At 44.7% G+C, this 19,767-nt stretch overlaps 1 protein-coding gene and 1 non-coding gene across 3 annotated transcripts in view; both read left to right on the forward strand.

The window, feature by feature from the left end:
- Positions 1-7,345: 7,345 nt before the first annotated feature.
- Positions 7,346-7,418, forward strand: TRNAK-CUU (transfer RNA lysine (anticodon CUU)). The gene has a single exon. It is a non-coding gene; the product is annotated as a tRNA-Lys (tRNA).
- Positions 7,419-9,852: 2,434 nt separating this feature from the next.
- VGLL4 (vestigial like family member 4) overlaps positions 9,853-19,767 on the forward strand; it is a 163,914-nt gene continuing 153,999 nt past the window's right edge. Inside the window, exon 1 of one of the 2 annotated variants that reach the window (XM_058725988.1) lies at positions 9,853-10,148. The gene's annotated coding sequence lies outside the window, so the exon portion shown is untranslated. Of the gene's footprint in view, positions 10,149-11,092; positions 11,225-19,767 lie in introns of those variants that run through there. The other variant, XM_058725987.1, reaches the window with a different exon arrangement.

A 19,767-nucleotide genomic window follows, 5' to 3' on the forward strand; every position in this document is an offset into this window, starting at 1 on the left:
GGATCTATGTTCCTTTCCAGTAGTGTGGAACTGTTGACCGGAAGTGGCTGCCCACACGGGGACCACATTTCTTGGCTCCCCATCATTGGGGTGAGGCCATGTGACTGGTTCTCACCATTAGGATTATGTGGGAGTGATCTGTGCGTAGGCCCCTGAAGAAGCATGCATGCCCTCTCTGTGCTCTCTTTCTCCATCTGCTGGACGAAGAAGACCCTGCAAAGGATTCTGAGGTCCTAGGGCTACAGAGTCATAAGACTGAGAGATCCTGGATCCCTGAGTCACAACTTGCAGAACAGCCACTTGTTTTTCTAGAACACCGTTTGGACTTTGTGTAAAAAACCACTCAGCTTTTGGGGTCAAATGTTATAATAGCTGACATTGCCTTAACTGATACGTCAACAAAATATATCTCAAATTTGTTCACCTGCCTTCCTCAATCTCGTTTCGTTTTGAAACACCATCCCCTTTCATCTGAAAGATTGTGAAAGTCTCCTAACTCATCTCCTTGTTTCTATCTCCCTGCCAGCTAGAGACTGTGTGTTTGTCCCCCTGCAGATTCACATGCTGAAACCTCATCCCCATGTGATCGTGTTAGGAGGTGGGGCTTCTAGGAAGGTGATGAAGTCATGACAGCAGAGTCCTCATGAATGGGTTTAGTGCGCTTATACAAGACCTCGGAGACCCCCCTTGCCCCTTCTACCATGTGAAGACACAGCAAAAAAACTGTCCACCTAGGAACCAGGAAGCTGGTATTCACCAGACACTGAATATATTGGACACCTTGATCTTGGACTTCCCAGCCTCCAGAACTGTGAGAAATAAAAGTTTGTTGTTTAAGCTCCCTCATCTATGGTATTTTTGTTATACAACCCAAAAGGACTATTCTCCACATAACCATCAGAGAGGTCTTTTTAGAACTCAAACTTGTATTACCCCTTTCCCTAAGCCCCCTCAAATGGCTTCCTTTTGCATTAGAATAGTCTGAACTCCTTGTTATAGCCTGTCTACTTTTAAGTTAAGTTAACTTATGTGACTTAAATTATGCTTCCTGGCTAGTTGTCTCTCTTTCTGCCTTCTCCCCAACACCTCCCCATTAGAACATAAGCTCCTTCAGGGCAGGACCTTGTCTGTTTCAATGATAGCCACAGTTTTAATACCTAGAATGGTAAGTGGCAAACCAAAGGTGCTTACACAGAAGGAATGGAGGGAGTGAACAGCTTCCTGTTCTTTGGAAAGCTCCCACTCTGGAAGGGGAAAAAACACCCTTGTCCTTTTTTCCTTCTGTGCAGAAATCGCGTCTATTTTGGACCCAAACCCATTTCCCCCACTGCCAATCAGCACTGGAAAGATTATGGTGCCTCTTCATATATGTAATTCAGAAGAATATTAAACTGTAAACATAATATAATGAAGACATAGTTTGCCCAAGGTGACTATTTATTTATATATATCAAATTCTTTCAAAAATAGTTTTGTACATTGTGGTGCCCTAAATACAAACACAGTCTGCTTCCTGGGGATTTCAGCACTATATGCAGTAGAAGCACATTAGACTTTGAACTGGAGCCACTTTCATTGTATCTGTGACTGTTCTAAAGTATACAAATACATTACAAAATATACATATATACAAGCAGGGTGCCTGGCTGAATCAGTCAGTAGACCGTACAACTCTTGATCTCGGGGTTGTGAGTTTGAGCCCCATGTTGACTGTCAAAATTACTTAAAAAATAAAAGCTTAAAGAAATATATACATTAAAATAGATAATATATAAATTATACATATAGATATATACAACATATAAATAAATACATATGTGTATATGCCCTCCTAAGAATATTTATATTCTTATGTATATATTTATATATACACAAGCTCATAGAAATTCATCAGCTCAAGGAGGCTTGACTTGGATTTTAAAGCTGTCTTATGTAATCAACTCTAGGGTCAAACAGATGAATGAGGAAGTGGAAAAACAGCCACTAAGTAATTTTACTATTTTTAAAAGTACTTAATAATGCTTTAAAACAAATAACCCTGAATCTGTTTTGTTTTTTTTTTTTTTTTCCAGTTAGGGCTTCTTTTTTTCTCCAGTTTTATGGTGGTATGATTGACACACAGCACTGTCTCCCATAATGACTTGACTTACACACACATATTGTGAAATAATTACCACAATATTTAGTTGACAGCCATCATCTCATATAGATACAAAAAAAAAAAGAAAGAGAAAAAAATGTTTTTTTCCCCCCTGTTTTTCTTGTGATGAGAACTCTTAGGATTTACTACTGTCTTCACAACTTTTAAGTATATACCATACGACCGTGCTAGCAATGGTCATCAAGTCGTGCATCCCTAGTGCTTATCTTATGACTGGAAGTTTGCATCTTTTGGCCCCCTTACTCTGATCATTCCCCAATTCTGTCTCTGGCTATCACAAATCTGTTCTCTTTTTCTACGAGTTTGGTTTCTGTTTCTTTCTTTTTTTTTTTTTTTTATTGTTTTCCTTCCTTCCTTCCTTCCTAGTCCACGTATAACTGAGATCACACAGTATTTGCCTATCAGTACTTGTCTTTTTTTTTTTTTTAATTTTTAAAATTTATTTTGAGAAAGGCAGAGACAGTGCAAGTTGGGGAGGGGCAGAGAGAGAGGAAGAGAGAGAATCCCAAGCAGGTTCCACACTGTCAGTGCAGAGCCCGATGCGGGACTCAAACTCACAAAACCATGAGATTGTGACCTGAGTTGAAACCAAGAGTCCGATGCTTAACCGACTGAACCACCCAGGCGCCCCTGTCAGTGCTTGTCTTATCAACACCTTTCTAAGTAGGAATGTATAGGAGAGGAGAGGAAGATGGTGGGACTGAGGTTTGAACTCTGGTTTGGCTGACGCTGGTATCTCAGCAATTATCATGTGCCAAGTGTTTTTCCATCCTTTGACAAACAATGTCAAAAATGATGCTAGAACCTCAGTAAATTTCAGTTCCATATTGTAGCCCATAGGGGATGGCACACCAAGAGGAGATATTTCCCTTCAGAGGTGGAGTGTTGGTTTACAAGGGTAGATATAATAGTTTACCGAGAGAATCTTGAAAGGGTCTTTTCTGGGAGAACTTAGTGGTATCATTGAAAGGTTGTTGAATCAGAATCAGGACAGCTGGTTTGAATCCTGGCTCTGCACTACTGAGGCAAATGTTGTGTCCTCTCTGAGGCCCCATTGTTTCATCTGTAGAATGGGGTCACTAACATCTTCCTCACAGGATCAAATTGCACTAAATGGGAATGCTCAGCAACGTGGCTGGCATGTAGTTGTCATCCAGGAATGTTATCTCCTTCCTTCCTTGTTTACTTTCTCCCTGCCTATATATAGCACATGCTTGTAAGAGTTGAATGCAAAGGAAGAATTGGAGGCAAGAGAGACAAGTCAATCTTGGTTGGAAGAACTTCCCTCCTAGGCGGTGGTGTCCTCTGAGTGATTCTACACTCAGAGGAAAACCACACGCTCATTTCTTTTTTTTTTTTTAAGTTTATTTATTTATTTTGAGAGAGAGAGCGAGAGCACACAAGTTCGAGAGTGGGGGAGAGGCAAAGAGAGAGGCAGAGGGAGAGACAGAATCCCAAGCAGGCTTTGCACCACCAGTGCATAGCCTGACGCGGGGCGTGAGCTCACGGACCGCAAGATCATTCCCTCAGCCGAAATCAACAGTCAGACGCTTAACAGAATGAACCACCCAGGAGCCCCAACACATGCTTATTTCTGGTAAGTTCCCCAACTCTCAGACTCTCTCTGTCTGAGAGTTAGCTAGTTACCAGTGGTCAGACTCTCGACAACCTTGAATCCAGCATCTACAACATTCTTTTCTCAGGAAAATGGCTTTTATTTTCTCCTGCCCCGGCCCACTGGTTTGTCTCTAAGAAAGATGGCAAGCATCTATTGCCAAGATGAATTGTTTCTACAGTATTTGAAGGAAAATTCCTTGTGTGAGGATAATTCCAATCTTTGGATCAGTTAGACAGATATCACTCAGAGATCCCAAGTCTGAGCAGTTGTTCTGGCACAAATCTTGTGTTGCTTCAGGGTACTCATTCAGAACCATGCTGTGAAAAGAGCTGACATTCAGAAAAATGCTCACCACTGACTCCTTGACAGGTTTCAAATGGTACCTCCCTGAACCTTGGAACATTGCCCTCACTGAATTCCACAAGCAGTTTGAGGCTCGGGTTACTACCACCCAAAATGGTCCCATCACTGGACTCCATCCAGTTGGGTGAAGGGTAAAATTCATGTTGGGTCATGGTGGTGGTGAGGGTCACTTCTGGGCTCGCAGGTGGTTGCAAGAAAAGAAAGAAAGGGAATTCACTGAGTGCTTATTTTGCGCCTGGCCCTGCTAGATGCTTTCATATGTATATCTGCCTAGAAATTCTGCAAATGTGTTAACCATTCGTAGCTCTGTTATTTACCACATTCTGATCCTGTGACCACAGCCCCAAAATCTGAGCAGTAGAGGATTTAGCAAGCCAGATCTTAGTTTGAATTCTTACTGCCTTCACTAGAGTGACAGCTCAGTGAGCAATGTTTGTTCACTGCTGTGTCCCCAGTGCCTGCACATAGTAGGACCTCAATGCTTATTTGCAAAGTTGGGTTGCTTAGCCTTTTTAAACCTTTTGTTTTCTCAACAATCAAAGTAGGAAAAGTAAAACCTACATCATAGGATTGTTTAATTACACTTTTTATTTTGAGATAATTATAGATTTGCATGTAATTGTAAGAGGGAATACAGAAAGATCGTAAGTATCCTTTCCCCAAGTGGTAACATCTTGCAAAACTACAATATAATATCACAACCAGAATATTGACCTTGATCAATCTATTGATCTTGTAGGATTTCCCTTCTAGGATTTTTACGTGAATTAAATGCAATTATATAGGCATAACGCTTAGCACAGAACATGCATATTGTAAACATTTAATCATGGTAGCTAATCTCTTCCTGGGAGACAATATGGTGTAGACCATGCTTCTCAAAGGGTGATGTGAATATGAATTATCTGAGGAGTTTGTTGAAGTGCAGATTCTAATTCAGTAGGTCTGGTTGGGGTCTAAGAGTCTGCATTACCAGCAGGCTTCCAGGGGATGTCTGATGTGGAGTGACAAGCCAACCACGTGGACTCCATAATTAGGTTGCCAGGTTCCATTCTAGTTGCACCATTATTATCTTTAAGAACTTGGACCAAGTTATTTAACATCTCTATGCTTCAGTTTCTTCATTTGCTTAAATATGGGGATATTTACAGCCCTTACCTCAAAAGGCTGTTGTGGGCAGATAATTGTCCTAAGAGCAATTAGAACAGTGTCCAGATCATAGCCTGTGCTCATTAAATGTTAGGTATCATTATTAACTTTATTTATTTGTTTATTTTAATGTTTATTTATTTTTGAGAGAGAGAGAGAGAGAGTGCGAGCAGGGAAGGGGCAGAGAGAGAGAGAGAGAGAGAGAGGGAGAAACAGAATCTGAAGCAGGCTCCAGGCTCTGAGCTGTCAGCACAGAGCCTGATGTGGGGCTTGAACTCACGAATCGTGAGATCATGACCTGAGCTGAAGTCGGACACTCAAATGACTGACCCACCCAGGTGGCCCCAGGTATCATTATTACTTTAGATAATTTCTTATTCTGTATTCTTGCACTGAAATAAGATCATTTGAGTTTTCCACTGGTTACTTTGGCCTCTGGAAAAGTAGAAATTTACCTGTTCCCACTCTATGAGTAAAGGGAAGTTATGGCTAGAAGGGATTTTTAGAGCTCTTGTAGATCAGAAATGGCAAACATTCCATACACCAGTTCCCATTCCCTGTCCACAGCAGACATCACTAATCAATCTTGACACTCTTCTTCCATTAAACCTCAATTGTGGCTTCAGAGTCCTTCTCAAGAGAGGACTCCAGACAGATCTGGTGCTCAAGATAACACCTGTTTGCCAAACCTGATCTGATCTAAGCTCTTCATAGATGTGGAGACTTAGACCCATATGTATAAAATGACTTTCACAGGCTCACACTGTCACCCAGAGAACACACACCTTCTGAACAAGAACGCAGGTCTTCTGTCTCCTCGGTGCTCTTCGTGGAACAATTTGGACCGAAGAGAAGAAAAGAACAGGAGAAATTCATGTGAGCACATTATAAGCAATGGGCCATGGGGTAGTAAAAGACATTCTTCCTCGTTAGGTTAATGCATAGAGAAGAATGAGTCTATCTGCACTATGAGCATTTCAGATTAGCAGCCATTGTTGTTTCCCCAATTCCCCCTTGGAAGTATGACATGGGAGGACAAATTGGAAAATAAATTACTTATTGGTAATTTGGTGTGAAAAAACCCCATGTTTTTATAATACTGAGTAATTGGAGAGCCTTCACAAGTCATAAGGAACACATGGAAAACAAAGACCTTATTCTCATTTAAATGAACTCCTGAGGGTCTTTCAAAGTTGCATTGGTAAGAGACTTGGTGCTGCCCCCGCTCCACCTGCTAGCAGCTCTGTTATATACCCTGTAGTTCCCACTCTCCCTGCCCTATCCTTTCTCCTGCTGGACCATGCCTGACTTCACGGACTTTCATGGACCCTCATGGACAACGCACTTCAACATAGATTAGATTGATGCCATTTTTTTTTAAGTTTATTTATTTATTTAGAGACAGAGAGAGAGAGAGAGCAGAGTAGAGGCAGAGAGAGACGAAAAGAGAGATCCCAAGCAGGCTCTGCACTGTCAGCACGGAGCTGGATGGGGGCCTCAAACTCATGAACTGTAAGATCATGACCTGAGCTGAAACCAAGAGTTGGACACTTAACCAACTGAGCCACCCAGGCACCCCAGATTGATGCTGTTTCTATGGATTAGTAGAAAGAAGAATCAGATCGTCTCTGAAGATACAAAGGGATTCCACTACCAGGGAAGCAAAAGCCAAAAGGACCTATACGGAGTCGAAGTGATAAGGAAGTTCCTTGGTGGAGGGGTGAGAAGGAATTAAACACAGGAGGCAGCACAGAGAAACAGAGGAAGACTGACCAATGACACTGTGGCCTGTTGAAAAAGCAGGATAATGGTCCATAGAGGTTCTTCTGGTTCTTGGCACTTTCTTTTCCTTTTAATTCTTTAATGTTTTAATATAATAATTTCAAACACATACAAGAGTAGACAGAACAGTATAACAACACTCTCCCCTGTACCCATCACTTGGCTCCAACCAAGATCAACTCAGGGCCGATTTTGTTTCTCCTCGAACTCCACTCACCCACACCTTTGATTATTTTCATTCTCTTTTTTAAAAAAATAAATTTCTAGGGGACACCTGGCTGGCTCAGTCGGTAGAGCATGAGACTCTTGATCTCGGGGTTGTGAGTTCAAGCCCCATGTTGGGCACAGAGCTTACTTAAAAAAATAGATTTCTGTAGTGTTTATAAAATCCTTGATTTGAAACACATTCTCATTTAGTGGTCAATGTACAACCTATCTTTGTTTTTCAGGTAGCAACTCAGCAATTTTTGTTTTGTTTTTGTTTTTAGAAATTTGCTCAATTTGTTTTTCCTATAGCTCCTTTTTTTTTTTTTTATGGTACAATACAGATAACAAATTTTACTATTTTAACCATTTTTAAATGTCTGGTGCAGTGGCATTCACATTGTTGTGCAATCATCATTTAAGTAGTTATTTTTCCTAGTGAACCTGTGTACCCACAGCCCAAAGGTAAGGAACCTGACAATAACCTCCATTTAGGCAATGGTTCGCTCCCACCCCTACCATCCAGTCTCTTCCCTAGGTAATTACCATTCTGAATCCTTGGATCATCATCCTCTTACTTCCTTTGTATTAGTTTTATCGCAGGTGTATATATTCCTACAATTATTTTTCATTTTATTTATAACATTACAGATAGGATATTATGCTGCGTACGATCTTTTGGAACTTACTTTTTTCCACATAATATTGTCCAGATTTATCCCTATTGTTACAGGTCGGTGAAAGTCATTTGTTTAGGGTGTTAATATCCCATTATGTGAATATTCTATGTACCTGACATGTTCCAGGTCCAGTCCACCTATATCTTGACGGCACACCCCCTTTTTCTTAGGATACTGAGTGTGTCCTTCTTCTGTACAACTAAAACAGCCAGACTAAAACAACCATGCTTAGATGTTGCCAGAGGAAGTCACACTAATCCTGATGTAAGGGAAGCAGTGAGATTAATTCGTGGAAAGGTCGAAGACTGGTCACATCCATGAGAAAAGGCCCTCTGTCCCCATGATTTATCTGCAGAGTAAGGTTTGCTCTGAGCAGTGATGGAAATTAAAGAGGCAGCTTTAGGACCTCCACACTGACCCCAAATGGAAATCATTTAGCAGCATACAAATGGCAGGATTGTCATAAAAATCAAATGAGATAATGATATGTGGGAACACTTTGTAAACCCCACAGCCATTTTGTAAATGTGCAGTTGCATTATTATTGCTATCATCATTCATTTGCATTCATTCTCTGGGCAAATCATTTTTCTATCCCTGGATGTGAAGGTGGGTGTCTGTTTATAGGGTGCCACAGCAGGACTGGATTTAAGGTAGGAAGAGAGAAGGAGGGAGATGTGAATATTCATCAAATATTTGGCCTAGTCCTTGGTCCCTAGTCCTTGGATGTCCAAGGTAAGCATTATTATCTCTGTTTTACAGATGAGAAAATTGCACTTGATCCCATGCCCAAAGTCCTGCAACTAACAGAGGTACAGTTTGGATTCAAATCCAGGTCTTTCCAAATCCAAAGCCCTCTTTCTGTCTTGCCATGCTTCCTGAAATCTGCCCAAGGAGCCCTCACTCTTTTCTCATGCCCTGCCCTAACTTGGCAGGGTGAAAACCTCCTCTTTATGATCTTTTCAGGTTTTTTCCCCCCTACTCTGAGACTACTGATGTACTAACATGGAGTCGAAGTAAAAGTATCCTTGGGAAGACTGGGAGCCTTCCCAGCTTAAATCTGTGAATTTTAATCTGGGAACTGGGAAACCTGGGGCAGCCATGCTTCTGAGACTGCCTTGTCACTTGGGCTGTCCATTTGCAGTGGTCCTGTGTGGCCTGGAGGAGAGTGTATTTCACAAGGGGCCATAAGCCCCAGGCTCTGGTACACCTCTATCTGCTTCAGGTAAAACATTTAAGCTGGCAGTAGCAGAACCGTTAATACCTGTTCTGCTTTCCAACAGGGGCTCAGATCAAATGAGGAAATATGCTGTGAGGTAATAGATGGGAAAACAGTGTGAAAACTGCAGAGCAGCCCGTCTCCCCCATCATTAATCTCAGCTGGTATTTGTTTTTACTGTTATCTTTGCCTCTCAGCGGAGCCTTCTCCCAGAGAAAGCCCTATAGTAGGAGCTCCAAATAACGACTAAGGTTTGAAAACAGCCAGGAGGCGAGCAACATGAAGCCATTTAAAGCAAACCAGAGGAAGTCCAGTTTCTGGCTATTTATTTTATGAAGTTAGCGGCTGGATATGTTAAGCAAATGTTTTCTTAATTGTGGCAGTATGAGAAAACAATGGGGCAAGGGCTGCCGGGGACCGGAGTATTAGGCCTCCACCCCTCCTACCCCCCCACCACCAAATCTCTAGAGAATGACAGGAAAAAATTAAAGACAGGGCTTTTCTTTTCGTGGTCACATGTCTACGCTGCTGCTGTAATAAGAACCTGCACCAATTAGAAATGTTTCACCTCCTCCCCTTTGCCCCTCCCCGGGCGCATTTCAGAACAGCCTGGGTTGTGGACTCCAGGAGTTTGCCAAACACAGCAAACACTGCTGTGTGAGCGGCTGGAGGGGGCTCTTTCCACCCCGACCTCCCTCCCTTCCTCCTCTGCTCCCTCCCTTCCACACTGTTTTCATTTACTAGGACTTCCTCCTCCGGGCGAGGGAGGGGGAGGAAAGACGCTGCCGAGCGCCTGGGGCGTGAGTGTGTGTGCGTGTGTGTGTGTGAAGTGGAGAGTGAGTGGAGGAGTGTAAAATGCTGTAATGGGAGGAAACCGAGCCGCGTCAGAGTGCCCCGGACTGCAGCGGCCGTTCTGATCGCAGTGGCACCTGAGTATACACTTCCCCAAGCAAGTGCGACCTGTACCTGCAGGTACGTGTGGCCTCCGGCCTGTCTGGGCAGTGTGGCTGGGGTGTGTGGGTAACGAGAAAGTGAGGCAGCGGTCCAGGTCCGCGTCCCGGGGACTGTAGTCCCCCGCGTGCGCTGAGGTCTCGCGGGCGAGCCGGGTGTGAGCGCCGACCTCCGGGCGCTGGAGAAGTCGTACACCCTTCCAGGGGCTGCCGCTGGAGGAAGGGGAAGCGTGCGGGTCTGAAGCCGAGCACCGCGTAGGTGCTGCGGGTCTGGCTCAAATACTCTGGCACTTGCTTGGCTGTGCGTGGCGGGGAAGGGGCAGCAGACCCAGTGGGTGTGGAGTAAGGCTAGACCGTGGATGTCGGTGTCACGTGTACTGTGTGCACTGGGTGCGTGGGCCCACTGTGTGCGTGTGGGGAACGTGCCTGGCCCAGAGCAGCAGGCACCTGGGCGCCACGAAAGGTTCGTTGGTGCGTGTACACCGAAGGTGAGTTCCCACTGGCTGGGCCTTTCGGGGGTAGAGATATGCGTGAGATGCCGGGTCCTCGCGCCCTCGGGAACTGGCGCCTCCTCCGGGGGCCCAGCGCCGCTCCAGGCCTGCAGCAGGCGTCCCCCGCCCGAGCGCGTCGGCGCCCGCCGGGTAGGTGCGAGCGGCCGCGGGGCGTGCGGCGGGAGGGGGGAGGGGAAACAAGCCTCTCCCTGGCGCGCGGGGCCCCGCCCCCGCTTCCCAGCCGGCTCACCTGGGCTCGGCCGCCCACCTGCTCGGTAGGAGGGGCGTGTCCGGGGGGCGTGTTCTGGCGGGCCAGGGGGAGCCCGGCGGAGCCGGGCTGAGGGCGGGCGGGCGGCGCCTCATTCCAGGGATTCCTCGCGCTTCCGCGCTCGCGTCCGCCGCGGAGTCGGCCAGGCGCGCGCCGCCCGCGTGTGCGTGTGGGCGTGCAGCGGGGGAGTCGGTGCGGGAGCGCGGGCGCGAGCGCGCCTGTGCGTCGGCGCGCCCCCGGAGTGCGCCCCGCGCGCTCGGCGGTCCCGCCTCCACGCCCGCCCCCGCCCCCCACGGGGCCCGGCCGGCCCGAGGCGGGCGAGCCCAGAGCCGCCCGGCGGTGAGTGCGGGAGAACCGGGCCCGCGAGGGGCCGGCCTGCGGGGGGACTCCCGGGTGGGCTGACTTGGAGCTGCCCTGAGGGCTTCCTCCGGGAGGGAGGAGGCGGCTGGTTCTCGCGGGGCAACTTGAGGCTCCCGGTGGGGAGCCGAAGCTCCGGGGCTCTCAAAGGGAGGTCCGGCTCCTGGAGGGGTCCCGAGAGGAAGGCGTCCTGGGAATGCGAGGCACGGGGCCGGGAAGGGGTCCGGAGCCCTGTAGACCCTTGGTCCTGGCCAGCGGCACCGGAGGGCTGGGTGTACGACTGCGGGAAGGGGCTGAGGATGGGCCGCTGGGATGGGTCTCGCTTTTCTCTTCCTATATTCCCTGCCCCTCCTCAAAACAAAACGGCACACTCTTCCAGCACCGAGTGCAGGCCTCGCCGAAAAGCAAAGGTCTTTCCTTTTTTTTTTTTTTTTTCTTAAAGTCTTCTTTGATTCCTGACACTGAGACATTGAAATGTCTTAGGTTAGGATGACAGTGCTTGTTGGCGCTACTTAGTCTATGCATTTTATTGACATATATTCGTCTATTTAAGCTAGATAATTTTAAAAAAATCGGTTTCACTTTGATCATTGGTGCTGTATGTTTTTGCTGGTTGTATTTCCTTCTCGGTGGTTAATAAGAACCAGCAGCCCGGGGGCGGGGAGTGGAGGCTGCTCTTCTAGTTTTTATCAGCAGCTGGTTGCTCTCTCTGAAAGGTGCTGTCTCTCAGTTTGCAGATTTTACAAATCTGTATCTAAACCCCAGCTTACCTTGACTATTTGTTTCCTCTGAACGTTCAAAGACAAAACTAAAATGATAGTTTTCCTATTAGTTAGTATTCAAAGGTTAGTTTTGCATGCCATTTTAACATACCACACTTTAACTCTTTGCTCTACCCCACCGCCTTGAGATGTTCATTGTTTTTCCTCCTTGCTGCGCAGCACTGTGAAGGGTAGCGTGTGTAGTTGAAAGAGCTTTAGGGTCAGTGCCTTAAGGCTGTACTGATGACGCGATCTTGGAACAAGTTTATTATCGTCTCTAAATCTTAAAGCCTGAACTTTAATGGGTTTAGAGATACTTTAGAAGTTTGTTGTATACTCAAGACACGATTTTGTGTTTGTTTTCTTTTGTGTGTTTCCTCTTACATCTGCCTGAAAATCATCTCCCCCATGGTTGAAATGATGTAAACCTCTCAAATTGTTATTTAATTTTGGCAAAATATTAATCCCAGGCTGATTTCCCCTGCCACTGGTTTTGTCACACTCTGGGCAGCTTGCTTTTTGCTTTCCATTTGGAAGGGGAATGCAAACTAATTTTTATGTTGACCAAAACACAATACAATTAAGATAATTCTGTTATAAATAACCATGGACTACATTCCCAAACTGTGAATGTTGTAGTGAAAACAGCTCTTGCTTGTTTCTGGAGACATGACTTTAAGTCCAGTCTGTGTCACCTACGTCACCTAAGTTTGTGACCAGAAAAAGTTACCTCTACTTAACCTTTGTATTTGATTCTCCTCTGTAAGAGGGTAATAGTATCTGATCCAATACATCACAGAGGTTCAGGAATTACAGGAAATAATATGCCTTGAAAAGTAGTTGGTATTATGTTATTTACAAAAGTCTTTGAGGATTTCAGAGAGCTTCTTAACCACAGTGGTTGCCACTTCCCCCAGCTGATTTAGAACTGTGAGTTTACCTGACTAGTTCACTTACAGACTTGATCATTGTGAAACCAAAACTTTTACTTTCAGATGTTCTGTTTTATGAGTTCTGTAATGGGAAATTCCTTTTAACTGCTTATGGAGTCAGCCTTGTTGCCAGCCTCTGATGGTTGCCAGAACAAATCCAGAGGAAGATTTTACTTTGTGTCTTTTCTAGGTTCCTTCCTGGATAGTTTTGCTGTGCTGCTTCTAGTTTGCCTAATTAAAATGATAAGTAAAAGGGACACCTGGGTGGCTCAGTCGGTTAAGCATCCAACTTCGGCTCAGGTCATGATCTCACAGTTCGGGAGCTCGGCCTGTGTCAGGCTCTGTGCTGACAGCTCAGAGCCTGGAGCCTGCCTTAGGGTTCTGTGTTTCCCTCTTTCTCTGCCCCTCCCCCACTCACACTCTCTTTCTCTTGAAAATAAACGTGGAAAAAAATTAATAAAATGATTTTGACTCACATATTACATTAAGAAATACAAATAACATTAAAAAATTATTCTTAATGTTTATTTTTTGAGAGAGAGAGAGAGAGTGCGTGTGCACAAGCGGGAGAGGGACAGAGAGGGAGACACCGAATCTGAAGCAGGCTCCAGGCTCTGAGGTGTCAGCACAGAGCCATATGTGGGACTGGAACCCACGAACCACAAGATCATGACCTGAGCGGAAGTCGAAAGCTTAACCCACTGAGCCACCCAGGCACCCCACAAATAACATTTTTAATGAATGGAAATGTACACCTTAATTAACTGCTCTTTGAGAGCAGGGACAGCCATGTGGGGACAAGCACTGCACCAGATCTGGGTTCTGCAGTTGGTTCTTTTGTGTGATTCCGAGCTAAGCCACTTAGCCTCTCCATGTCTCTTCTTGCTCTTCTGCAAAAGGCCAGAATCACACCTGCATTCCTGCCTCATAATGACCTCAGATGTTCATTTATGACAGCTCACATAAGACAGTGGCTGCAAAAGCACGTGGAAGAAAGCCTCTGAGTAAGACTGGTGATGAAAACAGCCAGATACACAAGCAGCTGACTTCAGCTCAGGTCATGATCTCACAGCTTGTGTGCTAACAGCTCAGAGCCTGCTTGTGATTCTGTGTCTCCCTCTTTCTCTGCCTCTCCTCCCCACCCCCCCTTCAAAAATACATAAACATTAAAACAGATAAGTAAAATAGCCATCTTAAAAGTTGTTTTGCACTTTTGAGTATGACTTAATAAAACAATAAGAGTTGTAAATTCAGGAGGTAAAAGTCACATACATTGGGAAATAGTTAATGTGACTAAAATTATGACAGTGTGGCAATCTTAACATGTCAAGTCTGGATTTTGGCGTATGTTAGATAAGCTGTTGCAGAACCTGGTGAAAGGAAGTTTTTTTTTGTGCGTTAAGTTTGTGCAAGTTGTGTTAACTGAAGCTCATTTGTGATTGTTTTAGGGATCCCATCTAAAGGTAATGACGTTGATATGTGAGATCCTAATAGACAAGAAAAGGGAATGAATGCTGCCAACAGTCTGTAGCCATTTAGAATATGTCCATGTTAAAATGACGATAGCAACAACAACTGCTTAGCAGTTGGGACTGCCGGGGTGCCTGGGTGGCTCAGTTGGTTGAGCTGGTTGAGTATCTGGACTCTAGGTTTCAGCTCAGGTCATGAGCCTTGTGTTGGGCTCAGCACTGTCAGTGAGGAGCCTGCTTGGGATTCTCTCTCTTTTCCTCTTTGCCCCTGCACACTCTTTCACTCTCTCTCAAAGTAAATAAATAAACTTTGAAAGAAAGAAAGAAATTGGACCGCCAAATTTTGATAGTATAAGTTGCCAAGGTAGGAAAGGCGGAGTGTAAGTAGGAGGTGCTGAAACCAGAAAAATTCTTGCTACCTGGGATGCAGTATGACAGTTCCTTTGCAAAGGAGGAGAATCTTACGGAATATACTCTGTCTCATACCTCAGGTCCAATAACCAGATACAGCCCATCCTCGAATTTGCGAGTTTATCTACTCACTAAAAGTTATTTGTGACCTCAAATTCGAACTTGCAGCACTGTCTCTGTCATCCATGCACATGCACAGAGTGGTGAAAAATTTGAGTCTCCCCAAGTGTGCATCCTCAGGTGAGGTCAAACAAGGCAAGACTCTGACTTGTTTCAGCTCTCATACTGTACTCTTACTTGTGGTCTCTTGTGTGCCCCATGTTTCTCATTTGGGGGCTTTCTGTTGGTGTTTTTGCTGCTTCTAATGGCCCCCAAGCATAGTGCTGAAGTGCTGTCCAGGGTTCCCAAGAGCCAGAAGGCTGTGATGTGCCTTCAGGGAAAATGTGTGCATTAGATAAGCTTCCTTCAGGCATGAATTGTAGTGCTGTTGGCCATGAACTCAATGTTTATGAATCGATAATAGATCTCAAATAAGATGTCTTTAAACAGAAACACTCATGAAACAAGATGATGTATTGATCAATTGACAGAAATGTAACCAGCGGCTTGAAGGAACCTAACTGTGTACTTCCCCTAGGAGCAGTGGTTCATATTCACGAGTTCAGTGTTACTGGACACCTTAGCGAGTGTGACTACTGTGAATAATGAGAAAGCATGTTTACTGATGCTGGTAACTAGAGTGCTTCCTAACGACAGAATGTGTCATGGGTTAGAAGGCTCTATCTAGGCTTTAATAGGCTGAGTTGAGATTTTGGACCAGTGTATATAGTTAGACCTGGGTGTTATGGAAAATTTGCCATTTTGGACTTTGATGCAAATTCACGTTTCTCATTCTTGGGTGTCCTCTCGTTCTGAGAGGACAGGCACCTGAGGGCTTGTGAATAGGAAATTCTAAGTATCCAAATAAGAGAAACGGCAAGAACAAGCATATCCAGAGTAAACTAAAAATGATGACGCGTTTCCCTTATTTCATATGCAGTGCTATAGAAGGCTGAGGACTTGGGAATGAAGAGACAGATTCACAAGAGCCTAAACATGAGAAAGAAAAGGATAGTTCTGTTTTATTTGACAGCAGTGTCGAAAAATGGTGGGAATTGGTCATCTAAACGAAATGTCCACACTTGAATTTTCTTATCTTTTCCTTAGACAACAGTGGTGTTAATATGGGCCCACCATACAGTTTCTAGGGGACCCTTGAGAGAGATGCGTGAACTTCAGCCAGCAGTGAGAATTTTACCCCAGCATCAGGCAGCCTCGCATGAAAGGAAATATGCTGTAACCTGAGTTTAGTTTTGCAGCATCAGGCTTACGTAGCTGGCCCTCAGCGGGCACATGGTCAGCTTTCCTACTGCCTGTGCATGGCTGACATTAATACCAAACTGTAGAACAGGAACTGAGGATCTAGTTACTGCACAGTAGCAGTGTTTGTTAGCTTGTGTTGCTGGGTCATCAGGATGACTGAATAGCACATCCCTAACACACCACACCCCTGGGGGAGGGCTAGATAAGGAGGTCCATAGAGTCAAGACTTGGGTCATTTTAGTATCGGAAGACCAGAGGTGGTTGAGTCGAGCGTTCATTTGGGAGTTTCCCTCCAGAGCGGTACCTTTTATTCCACCTAAGCTGGCTGGGATTTTGTTCCCCTGGGAAACGATCAGAGGTGGTGATGAGCAGTAGGCAGGGCCGAATTGATGGTGCGCACCTGGGATTACTTAATTCCAACATCTCACAAATCCTACTTTGGAGGATGAGAGATGGACGGCTGCCCAACCTACAGACTGTCTCTTTTCACAGGAGGGGCATGATGTCATTCATTATGGGAAGGGTACAGAACTGTCCCAACTTAGCAAGTTTTATAGCTTTCTAGGACACTGGAAGGACTGCCACCAGCTGACTCTTATTCTGGGGGTTATGCTTGAGGTCGGCAAGCACCTGAAAGCAGCCTAACTAGGGATTTTATGCACATATATTTTCAATTCTCTGGAAGTGGGCATAGAGCATGTAAGTATATTCAGATTTAATACATTTGGCCTTCAGATACATTTTCAGGAGAGGGTATGTGTAGAAGTGAGTTGTATGTAAGCAGAGGGCGGCCACGTCCTGACATTGTACTTGGTATGGAGTATGGATCGAGTATTCATGCCAGGGATATGCCTCGGTAAGGAACGCTGACCTAGCGTAGGATCCATCTGTTTATGCTCTTTAAGTAGTATGACTTTTGAAAGAGTATTTTGAATAAGGGCTGGCCTCTATTTAGTAATGTGGTGTACCATTTAAAGTGGTGAGAAACACAAACAATTAGGTGAACATTTGAAAGTACCATTCACTGATCCCTAACCGTTATCCATCGTAACTCAGACAACAGGTTTTCTTGAACGTGACTGAGTAGAAGCCATCCTTCCTAATACTGAGCCTGTTCTTGGAGCCTGAAGGGTTGAGGGCCTATGTTTACAGGCCGTGTTGCATTGGCCCCAGGAACCTACGGCTGCAGCTATTGACAATGTTGCTTTGCTCTACTTTCAGAACATCTTCTGGGAGCATTTTCTCACCTGGCTTGGTTACTATTCGCGTGACTCCGTGCTCAGCTCTGTTCAAAGAAAGTATAATATGGCAGCGTTTTCGCGTTTGCAAGAGGGGAGGATTTGTTTCCCTTTGCTTACTTGAGAAACTGTCAGGTTATTGCCTGATGTATCTCAAGGTGTAGGGAAAGAACATAGACTACAAGTCTTGCCTTGGTTGATGATGAAAGGTTTTTTGGGCGGGGGTGGGGGGAAGGGATGTAACTTAAACTAAAAATAAGTAACTGCTTTTCTTCAAAAGTCTTTATGAAAATCCGCTTAAGTGGAGTAAAAATAGCATTGGATGGTGAGTCAGGGGACTTGGATTCTAGTCTTAGCTTCTTCTGGAAGTCACTTAGATTCTTGGCACTTTGGGTTTTCATCTGTAGGAGAATATGAATAATCTTGTTTGGCCAAGTTGCAGTGAGAATCCAATGAAGTAATTTACATGAGTGTGCTTTGGAAAAGTGTGTGCCCTACAACCTTAAGATGGTGGTGGCTGTTTGAGGCTGACATATATTTCTCAATTGAATTTACAGGGCATTTTCAGTAACGTTGTATCCTTGAATCCACACGCCAAGTTTGTGACCATATGCAGGAGGCAACATTACTGCTATTCTAAGTGAGGAAACTTGAGCCTGGAGAGGTGAAATGGCCCACACAATTAGTGTTAGCTCTGTAGAGCAGAGCCTAGAAGGAAACTGACTGAGTGAAAGTGTTAAAGTAGGGCTCAAACTTAGGTTTTGTGCCACTAAAGTTCTGGCTGTATTGATGTAACAGATGGCAAAGTGTTGAGAAGAAAAAAAAAGGATTACACAAATGAGAGATATTTTCAGCAAGAACATAGAGGGATGGTCTGAGAATTGGATGTTAACAAGAAGATTATGTGTTGCAAGAAGCTGGGGCGGGGGGGCATCAATTGGACACACTGTGGAGAAGAATCAGAAGGGGAATGCTCACCTTCTTGATGCGCCCAAAGCCATGCCTGCCCGTGGCTGTCTGGATCTGGTGATAATTTGGTCTGAAATTTCATTTCGGTTATCCTTCCTACTGGACAGACTGCTCATCAGATCGACCACAGTGTGATATTGCTTCAGGGCAGTGAGGTGCCTTTTCCTTTTCTGTAATGTCTGTATACAGTTCTAACGGAAATAGGAGAGACTCAAAGCCTCTAAATTCTTGATGGGCAAAAGGGTCACATACCTTGTGCTGTGGCGTGAGAGTTCATACTTGTGCTTGTGCACAAGTTGGAGCTTGTGCTCCAGTTGTACTTTATTAGCCAAGGCTGCTTTAGATTATCCCAGGAAGTGGCTCTGATTGCAGGGGGTAGAGGGATGGAACAGGGCCAACAGGAATTAGAGATACTGAATAGTGTGCATCTGGAAACTGGAGATGCCATCAGTACCCAGGATAGTGCTGTCTTCCTGTTTCTGTTTTTTTGGGCAAGTGACAGTGTGGCAGGAACATCAGGAGGTTTGAATGTGCTTCTTCCCACCTCTACTGGCTTCTACCTCTAGCCAGGATGGTTGCTTCATGTTCTCATACTCTTTCCTCAATTATACTGTAGTTAGGCCACTGTTCCTGGAAGAACCATGGAGTGAGATAGTCCTGGTGCTGTAACTTTCACCTGGGAAATCTCCTTAGAACATTCGCATAACATATCTTGAAATTCTGTTCTTTTGCCTGGAAAAAAAATTTGAATACATCTTGTAATTCTATTTCTTTAATTTTTTTTAAAGTTTATGTATTTTGAGAGAGACAGCATGAATGGCGGAAGGGCAGAGAGAGAGGGAGACAGAGAATCCCAAGCAGGCTCTCTGCTATCAGCACAGAGCTGGATGTGGGGCTCGACCCCACGAAACTGTGAGATTGTGACCTGAGACGAAACCAAGAGTTGGACGCTTAACTGACTGAGCCACCCGTGTGCCCCATAATTCTGTTTCTGAGACAGGTGCTTTTGTCCTCTTATTGATCAAAAAGGGACAGTTCTTTGTGGACGTCCAAAATAATGGCATTCAAATTTATAGCTGAGATTGTCATTAGCACTGAATGTCCCTAAATTTTAGTAGCTTTAGAATTGATACCTCTTATTCTAATTCTGCACCTTAAGCTATTTGTAAGAGCATTATTATTGGCGATAAGGGAGTCCAAAGAAAAGAATATGGGTCAGAAAATACTGACCGTTGCTTGTAAAACAAAACAAAATGTATGTTCTATTCATGATGACTTATGTTCATATTTGTCAAAAATCCCCAATGAAGGTGAATGGATAGACCAGAAGTGGATTGCAGTACAGTAGAATACCTTTACAGGTGCAGTTGAAGTCTTTTTCCA

The sequence above is a fragment of the Neofelis nebulosa genome, chromosome 4 (assembly GCF_028018385.1).
Source record: "Neofelis nebulosa isolate mNeoNeb1 chromosome 4, mNeoNeb1.pri, whole genome shotgun sequence".
NCBI classification, from domain to species: Eukaryota; Metazoa; Chordata; class Mammalia; order Carnivora; family Felidae; genus Neofelis; species Neofelis nebulosa.